The sequence below is a fragment of the Balaenoptera borealis genome, assembly GCF_965194805.1.
Source record: "Balaenoptera borealis genome assembly, chromosome: X".
Classification (NCBI taxonomy): Eukaryota; Metazoa; Chordata; class Mammalia; order Artiodactyla; family Balaenopteridae; genus Balaenoptera; species Balaenoptera borealis.
Genome location: NC_138881.1, coordinates 22,120,879 through 22,137,991, shown reverse-complemented (window position 1 = coordinate 22,137,991; position 17,113 = coordinate 22,120,879). Strand labels below are relative to the sequence as shown.

The following is a 17,113-nucleotide window of genomic DNA, read 5'->3' as shown; positions in this document are numbered from 1 at the left end:
GTCATTGAAAACAGTGTCCCTGTTCCTACTGTCTTGTCTTCATTGCATGGAAGCTCAGAACCAGCTCTAGGAATAACTTTAAATGTCTCAGTGGTTGAAGAGTTAATGGGATATAAGGAAGTAAAGCGATTAAATGTAAATAACACCATCATGAAGTTTGGCTATGAAAGGAAGGAAAGAATACAGTGACTGAAAGGGAACAAATTGTCAAGAAAGGGTTTGGGGGTTTTGTTGAGTTTATAAGATGGAGCATAGGAGAGCAGACAAATATTAGAAAATGTAATGCCTAAGAAGTCAGGAGTTACTGGGTATGGGTGAAAAGCATAGTTTTAGCCACAAGAAGGTGTACCTTCCATTCAGACAGGCCAAAAGTTTTCATCCAGCTAGGTGTGGTTGCAGCAGCTGAAGAAGCTGGTTTCTGTTTTCTCTTGTGAGATGCACAGCAGCAGGCAGAATTGTATACAAAGTGAGTGAAGAGATGGTGGAGCAGTAAGTTTGAGCAGAGTGGAGATGTACACAGATGCTGAAATGAATGGGAAAGAATCAATGTGGACAGCCTAAGGATGGAAATCATGAATCTGTAGCAGCACCAAGCTAAGGGAATGAAAGTACCTCTTCGGGTACACAGAGGCCCAGATTTAAAGTTCCAATGACATACAGAGAAGATTGTTGGGCTTTTGCTTAACTAGTTTGTTTTATCTTGGTGAATACAATGGAGCAATGGTGCAAGATGATCAAGAACACCGGCAAGAGAGTGGAGGAAGTGATGGTTTATGGATAAGGAGCTCAATCACAAGAGGACTAGAAGGGGTTGTGGAACCAAAGGTCTCAATGGGAGCAAAGAAAAGAGGAGGCGGGAAAATGAAAGCAGAGAACCGGAACTATACAGGGTGTAGTGAAAAGTTGAGATATGCACATTTTTAAGATTTCAGAGGAGAAACCATTGTAAGTGGGGACAGGTTATTTTCATGAGAGTAGGTAGCTGAATGGGATGGAAATGAAGTTCAGTGAAGTACAGGAGGTCAAGATAGGAAGAGATCTACTTGTGTAGCTCTTCCTTGTTCATACAATGATGACAGGGTAGAAAATAATGTGTGAGCCAGGTATGAAATAGTCAATGGATGATGGCATGGACCATGAGTCCAAGGACAGCAACAGGAAAAGCATCAGGTGAGGCAGCTAGATGACATGAGCTCCAGAGGAAAAGGCACAAAAGAATGCAAAAGCCCAGCAATGAAGACCAGAATCTCCACTTAGGAAGCCAATCTCAACACCCAACGCTGAGTGAGCAGGTAGTTAGAGAAGATGCATGCACTAGGGAGAGTTGCAGGAAAAGCAATAGCTCTGGAGGGCAAGATAGATGTATCAAGCAAGTGCCATCAGTTGCCTATTATGGGGAGTAAAGATCCGAATACTTCTGCCCACTGCATCTTGATATTGGAGTTGTCAAGGCAAACAGTACAGTCCAGCACTGGATGCAACAATGTCTTATTCACATAGAGAAGAGACAGCAAGGTCAGCATCAGTAGTGGGTGTCAGTCTCCCAAGGCCGGCACATCCCTCCTGATTTGCAAGCACCCTTCTTGTGCCGAAGAAGGAAGATACAGTAGTGGGGACGGCCAGGGACCACACGATGCAGACGCTTAAGACCAACAAAGGAGCACACCTGAGTCTGAAAGAGAGGAAGATATGCCCCCACAAGGTGATAAGCCCATCACAAACTGTGAGGATGCTTTATCTCCTGGTAAGGAAAGTGCCACCCCCCACAAGGCCCATTCTTATGCGGCCGACTTGGGGCCAAAAGACCGCACGTGGGAGAATGCCTTTCCTAACAAGAAGAAACGTTCTTCCTCTTGAAGGAGATTGAGGACGCCATGAAATGGTGTTCGGAGGGCCAAGTGGGAAGGTTTAGACTGAATGGGAGTGATAAGAGCCAAGGGAGAAGACAGCAGTGTGGAAATTAGAACAGAGGAAAGGATGGAGCAGAGCAAAAGGGAGTATTTGGGAGCATTGTCGAGCTCCCCCAACAGTCATTCCCAGCACTCTTCTGATGAAAAAGTGATTCCGATACCTATGGGGAGAGTCAGCTGTGGCCTTGATTATGTTTCTGAGGCAGTTGACTCTGCCGGACTTTTTATTTTTATTCCCATTATTAAGCCTTACTTTTAATATGCCTTTAATGGTAAACCTTTTCAAGTTCTTTTTGGAAGTATGGTATAAATTTTTCTTTAAAAAAAGAATAAACACTTGAGCAAAATAAAACTTTAGATAGCTTAAAACTGGGATTGTTTTATAACATGATTATTAATAATAACAAGAATAATAGCAGGCATTTAATGAGTCAGGCATTGGACTAAAGGCTTTACAACTATTGCCTTACTTACTTCTGACAGTGATAGATCATATTTTTATTTCTAGCTTTCAGAAAAGAGAACTAAGACATAAAGAAGTTATCTAACTTATGGTATGCAGCGCCCAGGGCAAAATCTACTTAAGGGCACTGTGAGAACTTTACAAGGATGAAAAAGAACAGAATAGTAAATAAGTTCAAAGTGGAGTGGGTCATTTTGAGAACACAGGAGAAGGCTGCTGAAATAATAACAGCCAATTAGGTAAGTAGTTAAGAATCGGTACCTACCCTCAGAATACTTTAAAGAGTAATAATCATGGCAACTATTAAACTAACCATGAAAATTTAGGTTTATGTGTATGTGTCTCCTTCCATAGAGCTCAAAGTCCTTGAAAAGGAATCTTTTCTCTGAAGCCCACACTACAGTGCTATGTATCCTGCGGATGTCTGTTTTGAGACTGGTGGTGTCTGCTTGCTTAACAGTTAGAAATGCAAAGCACAGAGAATTTATATTATTGCATCTATTTTGAGGCAGCAAAAACGAGGTCTTCTTACCCAATAGGATATCTTGATAAAAGTGTTGTCTCAATGGACAAAGGTGCAAATAGCCGCCATATTGCTGAGTTAGAGGGTCTTCCCCTAACATCCTCCAAAGCTGTGTTTCTTTGTTTTCTTAACAAATACTTCCTTGCTTATTCCTCAGCTATTTCAAAGAACAATAAAAACGGAGAGTAGAACTTTTTTTCTTATAAACTAGATGATATAAAATAGAAACAATAGTTCCAGCAACATGGTCTTCTCCCTACAGTTAATGGGTATGTTCTCTATAGGCTCTGAGTTGGGAGTTTCTAAGGAATCATAAAAAGAATGGCCTTCAAAGACAAAAATATCTGGGGCTTGAACCTCCATTGTGCAACCTTCTAAATCTTTTATCTTAGGGGAAATTTTCCTCAACTTTCTTGAGTCTTGGTTTCTTCATCTATGAAATGTGAGGCAAAAAGTACTTCCAAAGTTCTTGAAAGATACAGAGGGTCTGGAACAGAGGAGGCATCCATAAATGCGAGAGTCTCTGGCAACCTCCCTCCCTTCCCAGTAAGGTAGTAGCCTTTCTTCCATTTCCCAACTGGTTTTAGAATAAAAATTATTGTTCAAATTTGATGCAAACATATCTTTTGTTTTTGTTTTGGCTTTGGTTTTGGTAGTGGTTTTGCCCACCTCCCTATCTCAAATTTATATTATTATATTATATATTGTAAGTATGTATGTATGTGACTACCCCAGAAACTTTGCAAATGTAGTTTCTTTGTCTGTCTAATTCATTTAGAGCACTTTGACATGGATCATTCCTTGTACACAGTGGTATTAAATAATTATTGACAGCTTGACAGCATGTATTTACTTTAACCCATCATTCTTTTTCTACTGGCAAATAATTACAAGATTTCTTCCAAGGAGCAGCCTACATTTCGTAGCTTAAATGTCAAAAAGGCAGGACTTGTCAGCTAAGGAGCAAGGATGATGTATTCTACAGTAAAACTGGTGCAACATCAAGGCTCAGGCTGGACATTGTGGATTCTGGATCCAGAAGTCTTAAGATTTTCAGTTTCAGTAAATGCTGTTATTCATTCTAAGAGTCCCCATCACTCAATTTTTATGTGCAGTCTGGATAGCTGAAACACGCCTGGAACATTCACTAATATTTAGCACACTGGGAAGGGTTCTCCCCAACAATCTGAGATTCATTCATTCACACATGACCATATGTTCCCTGGTTTCCTAGGAGAGGTCATGTACCTCCTGAAGAGCAAAACTTCCATCAAGTCTGCATCCCCCAAATTTAAAAACATTAAATGTGCTCATTTATGAAGAAATCCCTTTTAAAGTTAAACGTTTTACTTCTGTTCATTGTTGGTTTAATAAACATCAAGAACCATGACAATGTAGGATGCATTAATACATCGCCCCAGATCTATTCTTCCCTTCCACTGACCTCCATCCCTTCATCTACAGGGGTCAAGAGGGAGGGCAGAACTTCCATGCTTCTAGAAATTTCCCCCACCCCTCCTCCTCCTTCCTAACCTCTCCATCATTCTTTATTTCAAGATCATTAACTGTAATCCCATATACCCTCTACTTCTGTTTCTGTCCGTTAACAACCCAGATCTCTTGGTTTATACTCAATGCTCTGAACCCTTTCCACTATGCCCTCTAAAGATAGTTTCAAACTTTTTTTGTCACAGGACCCTGTAAACTCTTAAACGTAACTGAGGACCTCTAAAGAGCTTTGGTTTATGTGGGTTATATTTACTAATATTTGCTGTATTCAAAATTAAAGGAAATTCTAAAAATATTAATTCATTTAAAAATAATAAGTCCATTACATGTTAACAAATATTACATATTTTTTATGAAGAAAAAAATTAGTGAGAAGAGTGGCATTGTTTTACATTTTTGCAAATCCCTTTACTGCCTGGTTTAATAGAAGACAGCTGGATTCTTATATGTGCTCCTGCATTCAATCTGTTGTGACATGCTATTTTAGTTGAAATATATGAAGAAAATACGGCCTCACCCAGATATGTGGTTAGAAAAAAGAGGATTATTTTGAGAATCTTTTCATATAACCGTGGACATTATTCTTTAACACTATATCAAAACTCAACAAATGGTAGTTTCGTAGCAGTTAGTTGCAATGTGAAACCAAAAACCATACTACTAAACTTATTTTTACTGTTACATTAAAATCCATTAGTCTATCTTGCACTTTGAATGGATATTTTGCCCACACATGATTCTATAATATCATGTATCACTCATTTGAAAAACATTGTGTCACTGAGTTATGCAGATTGTCCAAATGTTGACACATTTTATTATACAATATTTAAAAATTACATTTGTTAATATCACCACTAAACTCATCTGAAGAGTCTTTAAGTGTTGGGAAACTATCACCTTAGTGGATAAAAGTTTTCCGAAAATCAAAATCATACTCAAAAGCTCAAATTTTGGGCTTCCCTGGTGGCGCAGTGGTTGGGAATCTGCCTGCCGATGCAGGGGACACGGGTTCGAGCCCTGGTCTGGGAGGATCCCACATGCCGCGGAGCAAATGGGCCCGTGAGCCACAACTACTGAGCCTGCGCGTCTGGAGGCTGTGCTCCGCAACAAGAGGGGCCCCGATGGTGAGAGGCCCGTGCGCCGCAATGAGGAGTGGCCCCCGCTTGCCACAACTAGAGAGAGTCCTCGCACAGAAACAAAGATCCAACACAGCCATAAAATAAATAAATTAATTAATTAAAAAAAAAAAAGCTCAAATTTTATCATTGGCAACAAATATTGTCAGTCATTTTCCTTGAAGTAACATGTTCAGTTCATTCATTTATGAGAAATGGGCAAATACCCAAGTCTGGGTAGCCATCATTTTTTCTGTCAGTCTTTCGTTCAAGTAAGAACAGTCTTCAGGGAAAAAAAGTTGTTGGTTCAGCTGGCAGCTCAACCAATTGCACCCGTGCTTTTCTTCAAGCCAACCATTGTACCTCGGTATGTAGAAAAAGTGTTTTATGCATTTTTCCCATTGAATCACAGTATAATGAATACGTATGCAATCAAAGGTTGAGACTGAATACACTGCTGTTCTAGAACTCATGATCAATCATCAGCAAAACCCCCTGAATGTTATCTGTACTATAAAAGGGGTGTAAAGGTTGAACAAAGGGAGCTAGAATTGTTACAACATATTGACACGATCCTATAATCTCTTTATAAACCTTTCTGTAAACTTCAAAAATGAGCTTTGTCATCTGGTACTTACACTTTATCCTTGTACCAATTAGGATGTCTTTGACTGCAGGTAAAAATAAACCTTACTCAAAATGATTTAGATAATCAGGAAAAGTTGTCATCTCTCAAACTGAGAAATTTCAAGGTAGGGTATCTTTAGGGTTGGTTAATTCAGGGCTCATGGTCCCAAGATGCATCTAACATTTCCAAGTGACTCACGAATACGTGACAGGTCCAGTATAGACCATTTTTTTAAGTCTTTATTGAATTTGTTACAATATTGTTTCTGGTTTATGTTTTGGTTCTTTGGCCAGGAGGCATGTGGGATCTTAGCTTCCCGACCAGGAATTGAACCTGCACCCCCTGCATTGGAAGGCGAAGTCTTAACCACTGGACCACCAGGGAAGTCCCCGGGTCCAGTGTATAATACAATGCTGCCTTTTCCTATGAGTCTCTTTATAAGAAGGAAGAAACCTTTCCCAGAGCCCCTCTAGCAGACCTCATTTCTCATTTCATACCACCTTGCACCGCGCGTCCACACCTACGCCAAATAGCAGATACAAGGAATGGGATCTCCATAAATAACTAAGATTAATCCAAATTTTAAAAAAAGAATGTCTATACATGTATAACTGAGTCACTTTGCTGTACAGCAGAGATTGGCACACCATTGTAAGTCAACTATACTTCAATCAAAAAAATATATATGCAAAATGAACCACCAAAAGCTTAAATAAAAATGCTTCTCTTCTGAATGCCTAAGACCGCTTGAGCCAGCTCACAAATTGGGCGGAGGAGTCATGAGCAACGAACACAGGGGAGCCTCAGTGTGTTTTTCTATTTGATTAAGACTGATTCCTCCCGAAAAACAAATGTGATCGATCTTGAAGATTAATGTTGAATGGTACAACACAATATATTGAAGAATTTATTGAAATAAAACTAACTTAAAAGGCAAAAAAAAAAAAAGATTAATCTAAATTTACCCTTGAGCTTTAGGTAAGGCAACCTTCCCTAAGGGATGAATACCTGAATAAAATCAGGTTTCATTCAAGAAAGGAGAAAATGGGGAGGGGGTTTGGGGGTAAATGCCAACCGTGCCCGGCCCACAGCCTCTCTGCTCTCGCCCTCACACATTAAAGGTTGCTGACGGCAAACCCCTGTGACTCCTGACTTGAGGGCTTTTTACTGGACGTGGAGCTATAAACTACACAGAGGGCAGGCCAGACATGCCATAGAATTAGTGGCCCAGGAGTAGCCCTCAACCAATGATCCATGGGGAGTTGATGGATAAATATCCAGCTTCCTGGGCACCCATTTGAGATAACTTTGAGATGCACTGTACATTTCCCAGAATTAACCAGTGGAATAAGCCACGGTGGTAACCACTTAAAATACTGCACTTTTTTTGGCTGCCCTCCTTGCCCTCTGTCATTTCTTCTCTTCCCTTACCAGTGTTTCATGTTATCGTCTTCCAAACTATTTGCAATAGCATTCTTATCTCAGGATCTGCTTCTGGGGGAACCCAAACCAGGAAAACAGTCCTTCCCTCAAAAAAATCCACTACAATCAGAAACTCAGAAGCCCTTTTTCAATTCTTTGTTCTCAGAGCCCTTATTACCATTTTTCTCCTATAAGAGTTCCTGCTTTCTGCCAAATGCTGAAAAAATGAATAAAGAAATACTTACTCTTGTTTAAGCATACACACAAAATATTTTTATTAAGTACATAAAATTAATCATGTTGCCTACTATACCCAGGTGCCTTCTCAGGAACGACCTTCCCCCAGCCTCCGCTCAAAGGGCAGCCATTTGTAGCCACACTTTGACCCAAGTATAACCAATCCTTTGGCTGGCAGTGCCCACGTGGTATGAAAAGATAAACAAAGACAATCCAGTTTCCTCTCTTGAAAATTTAAATTAGGAAATACCAATACCAAGAGAATGAGGAATTTCACTGTGTGAAGATGAGCTGGAGTTATGAACAGTTTGTCAGAGCCATAAGGCAGTAAATAGAAATTATTATGAACCGGAAACTATGAGAAAAGCAAAATTATGATGGGTGAAGAAATGATACACAAAGAAGAGGAAAACAGTAAGCAGATAGCATCAGTTCCAAAAGAAGTAGGCAGACTAGGAATACTCGAGTTTTATTAATAGGGTAGCTATGGAATGGAGGAGGCTAGTGAAGCTCTTTCAAGAGTTGTTTCTGCTCCTACCTCTCCTTCCAACAACAATCTCCATGAGGCCGGGCACTGTTACAGCTACTGAACTGAATTTTCATGAGATTCTGTCTCCTTATTGGCCATGTCTGTCCTGATACCAGTTCCCTTTACAGGAAGAAGCTTGAGTTAATGTCTAACAACCAATATTATAATCAAAATGCTTTTTTAAAAAAACAATCACAGAAAAAGCTGGATTGTTTTCAACATACAGTGAGATGTTTAAAATGTGGTTCAAGATGCACAATAATGTGAATTTACTTAACTACTGAACTGTACATTTAAAAATGGTTAAGACGGTAAATTTCTGTCATGTGCTTTTTAGCACAATTTTTTATATATCGCTATGAGATAATATAAAGAAAATAAGGAAAAAATGGGACTTGGTACACAGTTATAAAAGAGTTTAAAATAAAGCATCTTGTCATGTGATACACCCACATAATAGTGGTATTCTTCCAGAATAATAGAATGTTACCCCTGAGTTAAGAGTCAAAGAAAAATAACCTGTTATTCTACTCTTAACCCCACACCCAAATTGAGGATTTGAGAAGATTAAAAGTAGTTAGATAGAGGAATTTTGGAAAAATAAATTGATTTGCTGTGATGGCTTTTCCCAAACCTAGGGAAAGAAGTATATTGAGACCACCTGAAAAGTTTCACCTATTTGTCTCACAGGTGCAAAAACAACCGGGTAAGAGTCAGACTCCTCTGTAAGTAATGCTAGGGTCCAGCACCTGGCTAGTGCACTGCTTTAAAACAGGAATAGAAGAAAGGTCACTTCATTGGGGGTCATGTGCATTCCTAGAATAACTTGGGAGAAACATGTAGTCTACACATGAGCAGGTTAGTGTAGCTGCATCACCTGTCTTGTCCAAGAGAGTCCACTGAAGGAACAAATAGAAGCTGAAAGTGCCAGCAGATGACTAGATGTTAAGGAAGGAGTTAGTAACCAGCCAGCCAGCCAGCCAGCCAAGGGCAATCAGAGATGCATTTGCCCTCTCAAAGGAACTAAAAGTGAGAGTGAGAGACCCCCAGCGATGAGAGGAAGAGAGGCAAAGGGCCCCAGGGTCTCTGATGAACCCATAAAGGTGCCCCTAAAAGACTCAGCCTTAAACACCTGCCAGATCTGCAGAGTACGGATGCTAGATCACCAAACAATGGCAGGCAAGCAAGAATATTCTTGTCCTCTTTAACCTCTGCCTCCTCTAGCTCTAAACGTAGAGGGGGGTCTGAAATTTCTTTGGAGGAAGAGGGATTAACACGCAAGAGAAAAAGAAAGGACAAACCAACCAGAGTCCCCACCCAGCCACCCACTGGCAACCAGCCTGCAGCAAGCAAAGCAGAAGAAAAGAGAAGCTTTACCTTCCAATGGAATGTAATATTTTGACAGGACAATTACCGACGATAGGTTGTTTTATTACCTAAAAGTGGACACCAAAATCACGGGACTTGGGCTTCCCTGGTGGTGCAGTAGTTAAGAATCCACCTGCCAATGCAGGGGACACGGGTTCGAGCCCTGGTCCGGGAAGATCCCACATACCACGGAGCAACTAAGCCCATGTGCCACAACTACTGAGCCTGCGCTCTAGAGCCCGCGAGCCACAACTACTGAGCCCGTGTGCCACAACTACTAAGCCTGCGCTCTAGAGCCCATGCTCCGCAACAAGAGGAGCCACCGCAATGAGAAGCTCGCACACCGCAACAAAGAGTAGCCTCCGCTCACCACAACTAGAGAAAGCCCGCGCACAGCAACGAAGACCCAACACAGCCAAAAATAAATAAATAAATACATAAAATTAAAAAAAAAAAATCACGGGACTTCCCTTAAATTTTATCAAAGGCTAATGAAAGAACCAGCCCCCCAGAAAAAAGTTAAAGAGATACTGGGAGACAAAAATAAAGTTGCTTTATAATTACACCCCATGAACCCTGCTTATTCAATGGAAAGGTTACAGATATTTAATTTTAGGAAACAGGCTGGATAAAAGTAAAAAAGGCTCAATCTGATCATATAAACCTTACATTTTAAAAATAACCAAGGAAAATACCACAAACTTTTATTTGAATAGGGACAATATTTTTGAGTACAAGCAAAGGTACAAGCAAAATAAAACAGACAAAGTATGACAATGTATCTTGAGTTGATATCTAAATAGTTCAAGCAACTGGAGAGCATTAGAACATCACACATTTTTCTATGCAGAAAATGTTGTAAATTTCTATTTTCCAAATTGCAGACCTATTACTTTGCAATATATACCATCAAAATTGAAGGCCTAGGCCCATTCTCTTCTCAATACTCTTTAAGTTTGGGTATCTCTTTCTAACATGTATAATGAAGCAGATACAGATTTTAAGCATAACAATAAAAATATTAATAAGAATAGTTATAATTTATTGAGCATTCACTCCGCATCATGCTTGGTGCTGTAAGACTGACATAATCATCTTATCTGACCTTCAAAGTGCTATTGTAGGTAGGTAATTGCTATTGTTATTGCCATTCTTGCAGATAAAGACATTGAGGCAGAGAAAAGTGAGGTAATTTGTCCAAGACCACGGAATTAATAAGTGCCAGAGCCAAACCCAGGACCTTCACTGCTATAGTGTTTTACGCTGCTGAGAAAACATTCAGAACAATGAGAGGTGTTTTAGAGTACTGATCAGTCACCAGGCTTTGATTTCTGACCTTGCAGGGGTCCCAGGCTCCTTTAACACCTATGCCATTGGGACACTCGCAGTGGGTATGTTTTCTCCTGACAGACAAAAATCCCAGTTTCACGTGGGCCTGCCAGTGAACTCACCTGAAGTGCTTAATCCTCTCAGCTCCCAGCTACGTCCCTTTAATAAGTCCTAAAATGATTAAAATAAATCCTCTTTACCACTCCCATCAGCAACAAAATTATTAACAACTGAATATGATTTCCATATGTTCCTGGTTTGCCTGGAGACAGAATTCAGGAATCTATTAAAATTACTTCTGGCCATCAAGCAGAAAAACAAACATGCTTTCTATAATTCCTTCTTAATAGCACTGGACAAATTTACCAAGCACCATGACCTGCAAACAACTACACAGTTCTCCCCAGTGACAGCACGCTGGCACTATTCATTGTGCTTTAAAAATGAATAAATAAAAAATAAAACGCATCTTCCTCATTACAACCTTGATGTTTTCTACATTGGTAGAGTCTAACATTTTGTTTGTAAATGATCCCTCATACCTGTGGAAACTGTGTGAGGCTTGTGCTACTTCTATAAATAAATAATATATTCTTCTTTATAGCAAGGAAATAACATACCAAAACCATATAATCATTCCTATATACATATTATCTTCAGAATACATTTTTGCTTCAACTGAGATTTTTGTCAGAAAATCCAATTGGGTGATGTGATTGGCTGCATCTTAATACACTGAGGGTCACAGGGAGAAGCTTTCACTTCTCCCCTTGCTTCTGGGTTCCAGGGTGCCCCTGACGGAGGTCACAGCCTGCCCTCCTTCCCCATGTTTCTCAGTCCTGTGCTTTTTTTTCCTTATCATCATCCTTCCCTGCTTCTCTTCATTTTCGTGTCCTCATTAACTTCACTGTCCTCATCAGATGACTCAGAGTGATCACAGAGGGATGATTGGTAAATGAATTGCATTAGCAATCAGTTTACTTGAGGCCGACCCTGCCACCTTATAGGTGTGAATTAGGGAATTATAGAGTCAAGGTAATGGAGGTTGGGGGGACAGGGAGAGCGGGAAGGAGAGAAAAGGGAGGGAGGGAGGGGGAGGGAATGTGACATCTCAGATATTTGTAGCAATGCACTTAGAAGAGATGTTATATGATAAATGTGCTATGTTATGCCATTCTCACCGTGATAATAGATCTTTGGAAAATCAAAAAAAATACATATATATATATATATATATATACACACACACATACACACACACACACACACACACACACATATATATATATATATATATATATATATAATGTTTTAGATGAAAGCCTGGAAGAGTTTTAGGAAGAGAATCTGGAGTTTCTCCTTGATTCTTCTACTCATAATTTTTTTCCGCAAATAATTCCATCTCAGTTGGTACAGGGTGGAGAGTGGAGAGTGGGGAAAAGAAAACACAAACATATCTGGCCTTTATTTAATGTGGGTGTAGTTTTGAAATTCAGGCTGTCTGTCCAACAGGATTGGATTACCTACCAAATGTGCTGGAGTATCTAAAACACTTCTTTAAATCCCTGAGGCACTTCTGGCTTGCCAACCATATGTTGAACCACAAATATTTACATCAATGTGATTCAGAAAAAAAATGACTTGAAACAGAGATTTTTTTCCCTACAGATAAAGTGGACTAAAGACTCTTGCACCAGGTTGGTGAAAGGTGTGTGTTATGGACTGATCTGTGTCCTCCCGAAATTCATATGCTGAAGTCCTAACCCCCAGTTAGGACCTCAGAATGTGACAGGATTTGGAGACAGAGCCTTGAAAGAGGTGATTAAGGTAAAATGATACGGCTAATATGATTGGTGTCCTTATAAGAAGAAATTGGACACAGACAAGCACCGAAGAACACCAAGTGAAGACTCAGTGAGAAGACAGCCATCTACAGACCAAGGAGAGAGGCCTCAGCAGAAATGAACCCTACCAGTATCTTGATCTGCAACTTCTAGCCTCCAGAACTGTGGGAAAACACATTTCTGTTGTTTAAGCCACCCAGACTGTGATACTTTGATATGGCAGCCTGAACCGACTAGCACAGTGTGCCATACAGATCCCAATCTTCATCCAAGTTCCAAAAGATCAAAAGTCAGAGATTGGAATTGTTTAACCATGGATATGGTAAGGATATGAAGGGAACTCTGAAATTATGATAGGTAAATGGGGCAAAAGGGTAAATTAAGGCAAAAATACCATGTTTTACTATGCCTTACCAACTTTCAAAATGGGCTGTGACTTACAGGTTGGGGCCAACAATATTACGAACATTAGAGACCAAGAAAGACAGAAAGGATAGCCTTTTTGTAATTTTCATGTATTTTTCTACAACACAGAACATGAATTCTGGGATTCCTTTGGGATTTGGGGGACAGGAAGGATAGACAAAACATGCAGATGTCCACAGGCAAATAAAACTGCCTGGTCTTATGCCATCGCCTTCCTGTTTCATATTGAATAGATGCCTTCATAAAGAGCAAATGTAGTGGGAATTCCCTGGCGGTCCAGTGGTTAGGACTCCAGGCTTTCACTGCTGAGGGCCCGAGTTCAATCCCTGGTCAGGGAACTAAGATCCCACAAGTCGTGTGGCCAAAAATAAGTAAATAAATAAACATAAAGGTATTTAAATACAATTTTAAAAAAAGAGCAAATGTGGTGCTCGATAAGCCACTGAAAACTGAGAGGAAGTAAGGAACAAAACTCTCATCAAAATATCTGCCTTTCAGTCAAAGAAAGCATAATGCGTTATCTCCCAAATTATATGAGGATGTTTCAAAGTTCAGTTAGAACTTTTCCATTTGGATACAGGAATCTTATTATACTTAAGAATCAGCTTTACCCATTACAACCACCGTCGTTTTTTACTACTTATATTAACACATTTTACTGAACTAGCTGTACTTTTGACTTGACAATGTGTTTCACTACAGAAGTCAAAGGCCCATGTGTATGTGTGTATGTGTGATTGCACCTGTTGAAGTGAAAAAGACACCCACAGGAGTTTAGACATTGTGCAAAATAAAAATGATGTATTTGGAGGAATGTGTAACTGTCTCTAAATGAAATTTTAGGAATTTTCAACAGGGAACAAAGACAAAATAGCTATCCTAAACACTCAGTGTTTTCTTGAAGTTTTCTTTTTCTTTTCACTTTTTTTCTCCAGGCAGCTTATCTCTATTTTAAGCTCTTGGCCTCCATTGATCTTTACAGATTCTTAACCTTCTGTAACCACACTTTATTCTCTAGAGGGGGATTTGTCTATAGGCCTCATTTCTATGATTCTGCTGTTATTAGCCTAATAAGTATTCTCTTTCACACTCGTTGCAAAGTGGTTTTCTAACAGCACAAAAAAATAAATGAATAAATAAAAAATGTGACTTCCTTTGCTGCACACAAGATTTGTACTTAAAAATAAGCAGCAGTTTTTCTTTTCTATGCTAGTAAGAAATCTGCAAATCCACCAGGTCAAAATAACCAGCACATGCAAAATGCCTGTTACTTACCACCAATTTTATTTTTAAGAGACATTTGAATAGTTGGAAGAATAGTCAGTCTGTACATTTTCCTTTGATTACAGAGGAGACAGCCTGCCATTGCACCAGAAATAGTTAATATTATAACACTAGGCAGCTCAGAAACATACAACTCCTTCTGCTTTCCAACTTGTATTTATTTGAAAAAGGTCTAGGCCGTGTAGTTTATGCCAAATTCTTTAAGAAGGTGTTGTATGCTTAAAGCCTACCTTTCATTAGAATCTTAGATTAAGATCTTAGCAATTATAACACTTCTTTTTCGCTAGGAAATGTTTCTTATGTGACTTCTACAAATACATTACTTAGGTTTTTACTGGTATCTAATATATGCATATGTGCCCACCACTGTTGTAGGACATGCAGGAAATATGAAAAACACCTAAGCACTTCCAACCTGGGCCCAGCAGAAGAGCTCTTGCAAAGAAGAGGGGCGAGAAGCAGAAGGACCATCCTGCCATCAACGAGGTAGCTACCACAGAATACACTATCAACATTCACAAGTGCATCTAGGGAGTGGGCTTCAAGAAGCTTGCCCCTTGGGCACTCAAAAGGATCCAGAAATTTGCCATGAAGGAGGTGGGAACTTCAGATGTACACAATGACACCAGGCTTGCTAAAGCTATCTGGGCCAAAGGAATAAGCAATGTCCCACACTGTATCCATGTGCAATTGTCCAGGAAAGTTAATGAGGATGAAGATTCACCAAATAAACTCTATATGTTGGTTAGATATGTACCTGTCACTACTTTCAAAAATCTACAGACAAAATGTGGATGAGAACTAACCGCTGTCAAATAACATTATAAAACCTCAAAAACACACACACACACATAAGATATGGTTTCCATATTAAGTAGCTTAAAATTTAACTTAAGAGAAGATTAAGAAACATAAACAACCCAAGACTAAATTCAACTAAATCCTAAAGATAAGTTCTGAAGAGAGAAACTTGAGTGAGACTGGAAATAGACAATGAAAAGCTCAGAAAGGAGGTTAATGTAATCTAATCTTTGGATCAACTGACCAATTGCTTTCTCTCAGAGAACATTATAATTGGCATTTTGTAAATTCATCAACTGTCATTCTCATCCATACTTCCATTATTTACACTTCACTGGAAATAGTTGGAAAAAATTAATTTATTGAGCACATACTATGTGCCAAGAATTATGTAAACTCTTTTACACAGATTTTCTCATTTAATCCTCAAAATAACACTACAAGTTATGTTATATTGCCATCTCATAAATTAAAAAAAAATTTTAAACTGGTAGTTAAACCAGTTTAGGTCCCCACTAAAAGGAACCAGGGTTCTTGGAAGAAATAGTTGATCTGGAGTTGGGGAAGGTAAAGTACAAAGTGTACCTGGAATATTTTGTGGGGCAAGAAAGTAAGGAAGCAAGACAACAGAAACAAGAAGAACTACAATCCTGCAGCCTGTGGAATGAAAACCACATTCACAGAAAGACAGACAAAATGAAAAGGCAGAGGACCATGTACCACATGAAGGAACAAGATAAAACACCACAAAAACAACTAAATGAAGTGGAGAAAGGCAACCTTCCAGAAAGAGAATTCAGAATAATGATAGTGAAGATGATCCCGGACCTTGGAAAAAGAATGGAGGCAAAGATCAATGAGATGCAAGAAATGTTTAACAAAGACCTAGAAGAATTAAAGAACAAACAAACAGAAATGAAGAATACAATAACTGAAATGAAAAATACACTACAAGGAATCAATAGCAGAATAACTGCTGCACAAGAACGGATAAGTGACCTGGAACACAGAATGGTGGAATTCACTGCCATGGAACAGAATAAAGAAAAAAGAATGGGAATGAAAAGAAATGAAGACAGCCTAAGAGACCTTTGGGACAACATTAAATGCACCAACATTCGCATTATAGAGGTCCCAGAAGGAGAAGAGAGGGAGAAAGGACCCGAGAAAATATTTGAAGAGATTATAGTCGAAAACTTCCCTAACACGGGAAACGAAATACCCACCCAAGTCCAGGAAGCACAGAAAGTCCCAGGCAGGATAAACCTAAGGAGAAACATGCCGAGACACATAGTAATCAAATGGACAAAAATTAAAGACAAAGAAAAATTACTGAAAGCAACAAGGGAAAAACGACAAATAATATACAAGGGAACTCCCATAAGGTTAACAGCTGATTTCTCAGCAGAAACTCTACAAGCCAGAAGGGAGTGGCACGATATACTTAAAGTGATGAAAGGGAAGAACCTACAACCAAGATTACTCTACCCAGCAAGGATCACATTCAGATTCAACGGAGAAATCAAAAGCTTTACAGACAAGCAAAAGCTAAGAGAATTCAGCACCACCAAACCAGCTCTACAACAAATGCTAAAGGAACTTCTCTAAGTGGGAAACACAAGAGAAGAAAAGGACCTACAAAAACAAACCCATAACAATTAAGAAAATGGTAATAGGAACATACGTATCGATAATCACCTTAAATGTGAATGGATTAAATGC

General features: G+C 39.3%; 1 pseudogene across 1 annotated transcript; it reads left to right on the top strand.

The window, feature by feature from the left end:
* Positions 1-1,117: 1,117 nt before the first annotated feature.
* On the top strand, positions 1,118-15,395 carry LOC309620928 (large ribosomal subunit protein eL31 pseudogene; annotated as a pseudogene). The gene is made up of 3 exons: positions 1,118-1,170; positions 9,030-9,045; positions 14,996-15,395. The product of its transcript is annotated as a large ribosomal subunit protein eL31 pseudogene (transcript).
* The last annotated feature ends 1,718 nt before the right edge of the window (positions 15,396-17,113 follow it).